The 12,202-nt window shown below is 35.1% G+C and overlaps 1 protein-coding gene across 2 annotated transcripts in view; it reads left to right on the top strand.

The window, feature by feature from the left end:
* Positions 1 to 12,202, top strand: part of PLA2R1 (phospholipase A2 receptor 1) — a 134,605-nt gene that overhangs the window by 67,457 nt on the left and 54,946 nt on the right. The window lies entirely within an intron of this gene.

The following is a 12,202-nucleotide window of genomic DNA, read 5'->3' as shown; positions in this document are numbered from 1 at the left end:
TGCTTCTGGATCTCTACAGGAGCTGTGTCAAGAGACAACAGGCAGTAGGTCACCTCCAAGTTTGTATCCAGAGGAAATGGGTTAGGGCCTCAGGCTCTTCCCTCCCAGAAGGTCCGCAGGGAGGTCTGTCTATTGTGGCCCACAGGCCACATGCTGACTTTGTAAAGACTTTTTTGTCTATCTGTATTGTCAGATATCACAAAATGTGTGCATGGAACTTACATTTTTGCTAATCAGCTTTCCTTAGTGTTTGTGTATTTAATGTGTGGCCTAAGACAACTTTTATTCTTCAGATGTGTGGCAGGGGAGGGAAAAAAGGTTGGACAACCCTGTAGGGTCCTTATACAAATTGTTCTGTCATGTCCTCCAACTTTACTCTACCAAGTAAAGGAAGAGTGTTTGCCACGCACAGAGGGAGGGATATCTAGTGGCCTCACGATAAAATATGAAAGAGGCCACACAAGTCTTTTTTCTTATAATTATCAAAGCCCAGTTGAAGGTAGTGTGCTACTTCCAACACTAGACAACAGTTGGCAACACATGACTGGTTTTTAAAACTAAACAATTAAGTCATGAATATGGTCTCACTATAGATAATGCCCATACAGCCCATTTGTCCAGAGCAGTTCCAATTTATGTCTATTGTCTTGGAGCAGATATGTTTACTCTAAATTTTCCTGGTTTGGATGATAAATCATATAGATGCTCTAATTATAGAGAAGTATCCTGCATAAAATGTGGAAGTCCTGCGTCACCTCCTTCTCTTCACCTCCCCGACATTAACATTCGTCCCTTCTCAGAAATAGCCACTGTTAGTTGTTGGGTGTGATCTTGCTGCTCTACTCATGTACAGACGTCCATGCATATGTGATTTTAAATGGAAATAGGGTGCATGTCTCTGCTATTTGTTTTTTTACTTAATAATCTATCTTGGAGAACTTTCCACATTGGTATTTATTTGTCAATATTTTAAACAGCTGCATAGAATTCTGCAGTATGTATATATAACCATAATTTGCTTTGTCTTAACCCTACTGAGGGACATTGGGTTAAATTCATTTTCTTCTCTGCTATGAAATTGTTGCAACAAATATATATTTATGTAGATGTCTTTGTACATAAGTATGAGCATAACAGCCTAAAAGTGAAAATACAACTAAGGTATTATCAGTTTACAATTTCCTCTAACAAAATATGAGAATGCCAATTTTCCCATATTTTTGTCAATACTGAATGTGACAACCTTTTTCTTTTTTTTGCCAATTTGATAAAATAAAAATGTTTTGTTATTGTTTTAATTTATAATTTTTAGTAATTTGATTTAGCAATTTTTCATATTTGTATCACACTTTTTTTGGTTTTGTTTTTTACTTCAATTGCCTTGTTACATAATTGCATCACTTTCCATTTTTATTTTGGAAATTTTCTATTTTCTCATTGATTTGTGGAAATTTTATTATCTTTTAAAAATAAAGTATCCATGTTTATTAGTTGTCTTTTATTTTTTCTTGTGGTATATTTTGTCATAAAAGGTAAAATTTTTTCATAAAATGTTTGTATTTTTCCTTATAGTTGTGAAGATTTTTGTATTTTCTCAACAGAAGTTTGTAAAAATATAACATTATTTTGGGCGGCACCTGTGGCTCAAAGGGGTAGGGCACCAGCCCCATATGCCGGAGGTGACGGGTTCAAAAACTGCCAAAAAAAAAAAAAAAAAATATATATATATATATATATATATATTATAAAACATTATTTTCTAATACATTTATAGTTTTGTTTTGTAAGTATGTGACTTTGATCTGGAACTTTTTAAAGTATGTTCCAAGATATATCTCACTTTAATTTTTCTAGATAACTTGTTTCAGCATTATATATTGACTAGTTCACCCTTTTGCCCACTGATTTGAAATATCATAAATAACACAAACTAAATTCTAATTTTCTGTTTCCCTGCCAATAGCACTGGAGTAACTCAAGTAATGTGGTAGTGAAAGAGAAGTAGTAAAAAAAAAGAAAAAAAATAGAACCAATGTATCTGAAAAGATATTAGTCATATAAGAATATCATTTATTCTATTGTTCCTAGTTTGCTTAGAGTTATTTTTTTTAAATCATTAATAGATAGTGAATTTCACTCAGCACTTGCTGAATCTGTTGAGACAATCCAAAGGTTTCATCTTTTAACCTATTAATATAACAATTTAATTTATGGTAGTAAATAAGCTTTGCACTTTAGGGTAAATTTCCCTTGGTTATGATATATCTTTTAAATCTATCTCTGGGTTTAATTTGCTAGTACAAACTATAGTGAATATAGAGATATCCTGGGAACCTTGATGAAGTTAAAATTCTGAGTCAGTCGCTCTGGGGTAAAGTCCAAGAATCTGCATTTTTTAAAAAAGCTCCCAGGCGGAGCCTGTGTTGTAGGTACACAGAGCAAACATTGAATGATAAAGCATTAATATTATGATTTCTACAACCTTTTTATGTAGAAAAAAGGTTCATATTTCTCTTGTTTTATGATTATGCTAGTTTTATAGAATGATTGGAGACTGTTCATTTTTAGTCTCTGAAATGCATATTTAAATTTGACCTGTATATCCAATACATGTTTATTAGAATGTATTCATATTTTATATAGGAGAAGATTTTTAAACCACTGATCCAATTTCTATAATGTTTATAAGACTATTAGGGATTTCTATTTCCTTCCAAGTATTGTATTGTTTGGGTTGCATCCCACAAGATTTAGTAGAGTTTATAATTTTTCGTTTTAGAATATATCCTAATTCCCAGATGAACATGATAGTGGCCCTTGAATTATAAGAAAAGTTTTTTTTTATAATTTCCCAAAGTACAGGTGATTTTAGTTCTTTTTGTTATTGAGATCTCATTTAATTTCACCATAATCAAGAAATATGGTTTGCTTGGTGCCTATTCTTTTGAATTTAAAGTTGTTTTATGGCCTTCACATGATCAATTTTTGTATTTTTCACATGGACTTGAAAAGGATATATATATATATATTCTTCTTTTGCTGCATGTAACATTCTAAATATTTGTATGTCAATCAATGATGTTAACTGCGTTGTTCGAGTCATCTAGAGCCTCACTAGTTTTTGCCCACTTGATTGATCAATTATGGAGAGTGTTAAATATCTCCCACTATATGGTGGATTTGTAAATTTCTCCTTCTTATTTTGCCAGTTTTTAATGGTGTATGTTTTTGAAGCTACGTTCTTAGGACTATACAAGTTTAGAATTGTTAGATCCTCCCTGTGGCATCAAAATCAGTAAAGTATTCTTGGTGACTCTCGTATTCTCTCAAAATTATTCTTTCCTTAAAGTTAATTTGTCTATTAATATAGCAAGAGTAACATTTTAAAAATTAGTATTGGCCTAGTTCATTCTTTAACTTTCGATCTTTTTGTGTCCTTATACTTAGTGTATATAACTATAAGGTTATTATAGTTATAAAAATTATATAACTGAATTTTTTAAGCCTACTCACACAATCTTTAACTTCAGAATTTGATTCTACTTTTGTGATTATGTGTATAATTGCATTTATTTCTTCTATTTTATTGTGCCCCTTTTATTTGTCCTGCATTTTTTAATGTTATTTTTCCTTTTTTTTCTGGCCATTTTATTAATTGGTTTTTTCTTCTTTTTGCACTTCATTTTTCCCCTTTTGTTTGGAAGTTGTATCCTCTAAATCTATTCTTTTAGTTGTTGCACTAGCTAGTTAATAGGCATTCTTAACAAAATCAACAATCTCAACAGTTAATCACTCTCTTCTCATCTTGAGAAGGGATTCCAAATCATATGCTGCTATTGGTGTCTAGTTTTTAAATTCTGACTTGTTTCATTTCCATTTGATATTATCTTATTGCTGTTGTTTATGCTGTCAATATTTGTTCAGATGTTTAGATATATCTGTTCACTAATATGCCATCTCTTTTGTGATGTGGGGATTTTTGGTTTGGGATCTTTTTCACTGGGCTCCCTCAACCTAAAGATGTGTGACTTGGCTCGGTGCCCGTAGCTTAGTAGTTAGGGCGCCAGCCACATACACTGAGGCTGGCAGATTATAACACAGCCCGGGCCTGCTAAACAACAATGACAACTACAATAAAATAATGGCAGGGCACCTGCAGTCCCAGCTACTTGGGAGGCTGAGGCAAGAGAATCACTTCAGCCCAAGAGTTTGAGGTTGCAGTGAGCTGTGACGCCAAGGCATTCTACCAAAGGCGATATAGTGAGACTCTGTCTCACTAAATAAATAAAGAAATAATGTGACTCAATAACTCTGGAAAATTCTCAGCTACTATCTCTTCTAATATCACCTTTTCCCTAATCTTTCTAATGTTGGTGTTTATCATTCCAGTTACTGATGTTTACCATTCTCACTTTCTCCTCCATGTTTGTTAACATTTCTTTTTATTTTCTTTCTCTTGTCTCTTGAGAATGTATTTTAATAATTTCATGTATTCTTTCAGTTCACAGATTCTCTCTTCAGCAAGATCTGATCTAATTAAAATTTGTTCCTTGAGTTTTTAATGTTAGATACTGTATTTTTTCATATCTAAAAGGTATGTTTATTTCTCTTTCAATTTTATTTGGTAGCTCTTTATAGTCATTTGTTTCCTTCTCATATTTTTAAGATTCTCTTTCATTTCCTTACACATACAACAGCAAGTTATCTTGCGTTTGGTTTGTGACAGTGGCATACCTGAAGTTTTGTAAGTCTATTTCTGCTATCACATTTCTTGTGCTCTGAGTGTTTGCCTGAGAGCTGCTCATTTTCTTTATACTTTTTTATGGTAGTTCTCTCACCCCTGGGTTGACATCAGGTTCCTCCAGAGAGAATTAGCCTTTGTTTCTATCACTCAGTCTGGGCACTGTGAACTAAGGACCACTTTAAAAACTGTGGTTGAGGTTTTCTTGAACATATAGGTAGTATGAATTTAGATGACTAACCTGCATGAAGTTTGGGTCAGGGTTATAAATTCTTCAAGGAGTTATTTCTTTTTCTCACTATTCACTGCCAAGCTTAAGAGAGACAACCAGGTTGCAAGTTCACATGCAACCAAGTTTATCCTTAATTACCTCTCATATTAGAAGTGGCTGCTGGGATCCTATTTTATTCTGGTGTCTTCTTTTAGACTTCCCATTTTGTGTATGTCTTCGGTTTCATCTTCTTTTCTCAAACCTCCGTGTAACTATCAGAGCAGAAGCTCAGTGTCTCTGGGGTTAGGAAGAAATCGTCAGCATAAAACCAACTATGACAGCAGCTTGACTTCCATGGTTTATACTTTTATTGCATTTGAGAACTCTACAAATTCATTCACTTTATGCCAGTTCAGCCATTCATAAAGACGTTTTCAGAGTATTTCATCTACCATTTCAACTGGTTCAATCAGAAGGATCTTTTAGGGCACCTAATCTGCTGGTTATTTCTTATAGCATCTTTTATTTCAATACATGGGATTTAAGGATAGAAAAGAGATGTACACATGTGATCAGTCTACTACTCAATCTTTGAGAGGTCTTCCTGCATATTTTTTAGAAAAGTTCTTCCTCTGTATAACCCTATTACATAATTAAATCCATTCATCCAATAAACTTTCATAAGGCATTTGTATAACAAGGGGTATAAAAAGTTGCTTAAAGTATATGCCTTCAAGTTGCTATAATCTGCTAGTGGTGATAGCAAGTATAAGAAATAACTTTTATAAAGGTGTCTTAGTTTTTTCCTGCTACTATAACAAAATATCACAGACTAGGTAATTTACAAACAACAGAAATTTGTTTTCCACAGTTCTGGGAGTTAGAAAGTCCAATATCAAGAGGCCAGCAGACTCAGGGACTGGTCAGAACCTTCCTGCTGTATAAGGGTAAAAAGGAACCAGGGCATTCCCTTCAACCTCTTTTATAAGAACACTAATTCCATTTATGAGGTTGGAGCACTAATGACTTAATAACTTTTCAAAAGGCCCCACCTCTTAATACTATCACACATATAAATTTGGTGGAGGGGTACATACATTCAAACCATAGCAGCAGAAAATAAAGTACTCTAACAGTTAAAAGTGGGGACAATAACTCCCATTGGAGCTATCAAAAAAGACTCCAAGAAGGAAGTGAGATTTCACCTAGTATTTGAAATGTCACAGGATTTGGTGGCTAAAGAAGTAAAAAGAATTTTCTAAGCATAACCGAACATACGGAGCCAAGGAAGCCCTGAGCAACTTTGAGGAATTTAATAGTTCCATGTAACTAGAAAGTAAGATATATGAAAAGGAGTTGTAAAAGATAGGCCAGAGAAGTATGTTGAAACCACAGCTTAATACCCTGTTTCCCCAAAAATAAGACAGTGTCTTATTTTAAGGTGTGCTCCCAAAGATGCGCTAGGTCTTATCTTCAGGGGACATCTTATCTTTCCTGTCAGTAGGTCTTATTTTCGGCGGATGTCTTATTTTCGGGGAAACAGGGTACTACAAGCTAAAGAGTTTTCACTTGTTCTCTAGGTCTGGGAAGCCATTGAAGGTTTTGGATCTGAAAATTTTTAGGCTCAAAACCATTCTTCACTTAGGGCATTAAGTAGATAACTAATAGTTACAAGAGACTGCCCTGCAGGTTAGCATGTGCATAAGGAGTACCCACTGTGGAGTCAGGTTCAAGTTCAAATCCCAACTGTATAATCTTTGGCAAGTTACTTTATTTCTTCTTTATTTCCTCGTATCTCAGTTTCCTCTTCTTTAAGATAATCATAGTAATAGTATCTACCTCACAGAGTTATTGGGAAAATTAAATGAAATATTACATAGTTCAAGCTAGACCTCCCATTTGATCCTGCAGTCCCATTACTGGGCATCTACCCAGAAGGAAAAAAATCCTTTTATCATAAGGACACTTGTACTAGATGGTTTATTGCAGCTCAATTTACAATCGCCAAAATGTAGAAACAGCCTAAATGCCCACCAACCCAGGAATGGATTAACAAGCTGTGGTATATGTACACCATGGAATACTATTCAGCTATTAAAAAAAATGGAGACTTTACATCCTTCATATTAACCTGGATGGAAGTGGAAGACATTATTCTTAGTAAAGCATCACAAGAATGGAGAAGCATGAATCCTATGTACTCAATTTTGATATGAGGACAATTAATGACAATTAAGGTCATGGCGGGGGGAAGGAAAAGCAGAGAGAGGGAAGGAGGGAGAGGGGTGGGGCCTTGGTGTGTGTCACACCTTCCAGGGGCAAGACATGATTGCAAGAGGGACTTTACCTAACAAATGCAATCAGTGTAACCTGGCTTATTGTACCCTCAATGAATCCCCAACAATAAAAAAAAAAAAAAGAAATATTACGTAGTTCCTGCTGCATCATAAATAATCAGTAAATATAAGCCTTCCTTAGACAAAGATTTTGTAGGACTGTGCCTAAGTGTACAGAGAGTATCATTATTATGCTATTAGAATTCCTCACCTATATAGTCTGAGATGTGAGTACCCTGGAAAATCACAGGGCTTTAAAGGAGGGTCTGATTGTTGCTTACAGTCTTACATTTCCTCAACCTAAGAGCCAGCATTAAATGTTCTTTTAAAAAAATTTCTTTAGACCTCCTAAAGATAAAAGAAAGAAAAAGAGAGTGAGATCAAAGAAAGTTTACATTCTCTCTGTTGAATATATGGTTTAAAAATCTGTACTTTTTGAAGACTTTCAGTTCCCAGCCCAGCATATACAAAGCTTAGAAGTTGCCACGCCATCCTAGCAACGAGTGAAAAACTGAACAAAATGAAAAATCAATAACTCTTCTTAGATCCATCAAATAAATGAGATCAGAGGGCAAATCACTGTCCCCCAAAAGTGGACAGACAAGCAGGAGGATACAGAGAACCATAAGTTACTGGAACCAGTGCTGGGATGGGAAAACCCAACCTGAAATTGATGAATTTGCTGAAGGTTCACTGTGCACTGACTCTGAGAGGCAAAAACTCCAGGGGACCCAGTCACAGGGGGCCCCCATACATTTGTGAATTCTACTTCCAGGACCTCAATCAGGTTCTTACAGAGAAACATCAGACACCCTAGGTTTATCAGTTGTAATGAATGTACCACTGTGGCCTGGGATGTCTTTAGTGAAGGAGGTTGTGGTGGGTGTGAGGATATTAAGCAAAACTCCCTGTATTTTCCCCTCAATTTTGCTGTGAACCTAAAACTGCTCTAACAAAATAAGTTTATTAATTTTGTTTTAATGCTGCTTTTTAAAGATTCAGCAAAATGAAGTTAAGACAAATGAGATTTTCTTTTGTATATAAGCATCATTTAGGAAAGTTGTATAGAAACTGGCACTTTTCCATAGCTCTAAATAAGAAACATCACAACTGTCTCACTAGAACAATTTTCTTTTTCTATGAATCTATGAATTTTACTACAATGCAGAGAATAGTAAACTTTCATGTCACACTATATTGAAAAAAACTAGGAGCTCAGGTATCATTTCTATAGATTTTGGAATTTTGTTAGGAATGTCTATAACTGTCAAAATAAATTAATACATTTTGAGTAGACAGACTCCTTGGTTTTTAATGTTAACTTCCTTGGGGCACATTTTGATGTCTAAAATCTGGAATTGAAGCCGAGCTCCTTGTCATTCATAAGTTTCTGCTGTAATTTATTTGAGTGACACTATTCTTTTTCTCTTTTCCCTGAAGCAAAAATAATGCCGTGATGCTTAGTTTGGCTCCTCATGCTGATTGACATTGAGTAAATTGTCTCTGAATAAGATGAAAATGTAAATCTTTTTGGAAGAAAATAGCAATATAAAAGCCCCTGTGTTTCCCTTTTTCTTTCAAATTGCAGCTTGTAGAAACACCATCCTAAATCACATTTTCTTTCTTGCCTGTCACGAAAGAATCCATTAGCTTAGTCCCCGTGTCAGAATCTTAATCCAGTGAAGAGTGAATATATGAATTGACCACTGAACAGGAAGCCTGCAGTTTTTTATAAACTCAGCCAAGACTCTGTCCTTCTGTCATGCCAGCAAAACATTCAATCTGTGGTGGAATCACATGTCTGCCATTTTTTCTGCCATTATTTGATGGTATAATGTCCATCAAATAGTACAATGAAACACTATGTATCCATCCCCAAGCATCAGCAATTCTCAATTCATAGCCAATCTTTCCTCTCTATCCTCACCCCTTCCCATATTTTTTCGTAGCAAATCCCCATCATTATATCATTTCATCCATAAATATTTCAGCATTATTTCCAAAAAATAAAGACTTTATTTTAACATGGTAATATAATACAATCATCATACCTAAATGTAATTAACTATAATTGCCTAACATAAATCTTCAGCTAATGCTCAAATTTCTAAATGACTTACAAGTATTACATAATGCATTTTATAGTTTGTTTGAATCAAGATTCAAATAAGGTTCATGCATTGCACTTGGTTGACAGGTCTCCTAAACTCTTTTCAATCTCTAGGTTTCCTTCTCCACACCCTACCCCCACCTTTATTGGTTGATGCGAATGGGTTTTATTCTATAAATGTCTTTAGAGTCTGGGCTTTGCTGATTGTATTCCCATCATGTTGGTTAATGCGTTACTCTATCCTCTATATATTTTATAAAATTGGAATTTTTATTTTTAAAGGGTTAGAATCAGAGGCATGAACACATTCAGATTTTATTTTATACTTTAGATTTGGGGAAGAACATTTCATTGGAAGTTGTGTTCTGTCTGAAGGCACCTAGTGTCCAACTTTTCTGATATTAGCAGCCTTTGATGATCAATGTCTATATCTCTTAATTCATCAGGGGTGTTTTCATTTATAGCTGGAATATTTCTTATAAGGAAGTAATTCTCGATTTTTTGGTTACCCTGTATACAATTTTTAGAGGAAAAACGGAATGAATGCTTAATTTTTTCCCTTTACTAGTTTTCAAAATGCTTATTTCTTCATTAGGGTCCTTCAAAAGTGACCATTAGAACAGTGATTTTCTTTTTTTTTTTTTATTAAATCATAGCTGTGTACATCAATATGATCATGGGGCACCATACACTTGGTTCATAGACCATTTGACACATTTTCATCACATTAGTTGACATAGCCCTCCTGGCATTTTCTTAGTTACTTTGCTAAGACATTTACATTCCACATTTACCAAGCCTCACATATACCCTTGTAAGATTAGAACAGTGATTTTCAACCAGCGTGTCACGGCACACTGGTGTGCCCTGAGAGGACCTTAGGTGTGCAACAATAATTTTTAAAGATCACTGATTAAAGTGTCTTCAAAAGAAGTTCAAAGCACCCTAAGTATATTCTCTTTTTTGCTCTTTCTTTTCTTTTTTTTGATCAACATAATTTATATGTGCCAAGGAAATTTCAATATAGGTTCAAGTGTGCTGTGAGATTAAAAAAAGGTTAAAACACTGAATTTGAGTTTTTGATTTTTTTTTAGCATTACTATGAAGTAAGGGTTTTAAATATATTTGATATGTTTTAATTCATTACAATTTTCTTTTTTTAATGCTTATGTTGACCCATCTTTGTGGTCGAAATGTCTTCAAGAATGACCTTCTGAGTCCTTTTGATATGACACTAGTAGTGTTTGATAGGGTCCTTACCACCTGCCATGGCAAGATACAAATTTCTGCTCTGACCTAGAAACATCCATTTCACCAGAGAACCCTTGTTCCTTTTGATGGGCAACATATCACAATCTGGACCCACGAGTGATCATAGTTTGTGGGTTTGTTATTGTTTCTAGGCCATTTCAGTGGACATATTTAGGGTATGTGTGTGCATGTGTATGTGTGCGTGTGTAAGATGAAATGCTTTTTGAGTTCGAATTCATGCTTCCAACTTGAAGTCAGAAATACAAGGTTTTTACTTAACCCATCTTTTCTCTGTATTTCCTTTCTTTCATGCTAAAATTTCCCATTTTCAAAACACCAGAAAATTCCGTTACTTTCATTAAAAAGCAAGAACAACAAAGCAACCCTATGACCTTTGGTATTTTAGAGAAGTAAAATTTCAGGTGAAATGGAAAAAAATGGTTTTGATCTATACTAACTGTTGCTACTGATTAAAGGGAAAGATGATAAATTAGCTTCTCATCAAGGAAGTGAATGCATAGAGACGAAAATTTACTTTGGACTTAGATTAAAGATGCAATGGAAATGAAAGTTGCTGGGTGGTGTTAAGTTACTCAAAAATGCTTTTCCAAGTTATTAGAATATTAGATTAGAGCCTTGTAGATGGCTGTAAAAAGAAAATCACTTGAAAGCACTATCTTACCACCATCCATTCTATGAAAAAGTTTTGTTTCTAAAGCTAGATGCCTCTGGCATGTTGCTTCCCACATATGAACTAACTCCAGGGCACACTCGCCCCAATTGTTTCAAGTCAATCAAAATCTTCTGCCAGTGATAAGGAAAATAGGGTCCCAGGAGGGCAAGTCAGACGCAACTGTATAGGCCAGTCTATTTTAAGGTTCATCAGAGTTCTGGAATGAACCACCACATATGTGAAGATAAACCCAGTCTTGGTTTTGAGCACCCTTAGGACATGTCCACATTTTTAAAATAATATTATAGTAACTGTCATACAAGGTAAACATGTGATAGTAAATCTCCATGGAAATGCGTTAGCCACATAAGGGAGAGAAACATTATCAGAGGAATCAGAGAAAGCTCCATGGAAAAGCAGCATAATTTTAAGGGAAATGGTTTATTCATTCATTCAGCTGTTTTCTGAATGCTCACCCTCTCTGTGCCTTGATATTGTCTCACAGTAGACTCAAATTTTAAGTCTGGTTTCAAATCCTGGATCAAACCCATACCAACCGGGTGGTCTTGGCAAGGCACTAAGCCTCTGTGCCTCAGTATTTCCATCCACAAAATGCAGACACTAAGAATTGCCTCAGAAGGTTTGGGGAGTTAAACTGGGAAAAGACCATCTGAAATGCCTCACGCGGTGCCTGGCAGATATACAGCACTTCAGGAAAGCTCAGCTCCTGCACCCTTGAAGAGCCCTCCTTTTCTCTGTGGAGAAGGAGAGAAGAGGGAGGGAGAGGGTAGGTGGGGAGGGTCGTGGACTTGAGAGTGTGAGGGGTTGTTGCAGGCAACAAATGGGAAAACAACTAACTCTTTTTTTTTTATTTTTTTTT

This window comes from Nycticebus coucang, chromosome 7, assembly GCF_027406575.1.
Source record: "Nycticebus coucang isolate mNycCou1 chromosome 7, mNycCou1.pri, whole genome shotgun sequence".
In the NCBI taxonomy this organism is placed as follows: Eukaryota; Metazoa; Chordata; class Mammalia; order Primates; family Lorisidae; genus Nycticebus; species Nycticebus coucang.
This window is presented reverse-complemented; position numbering and strand designations above follow the sequence as displayed.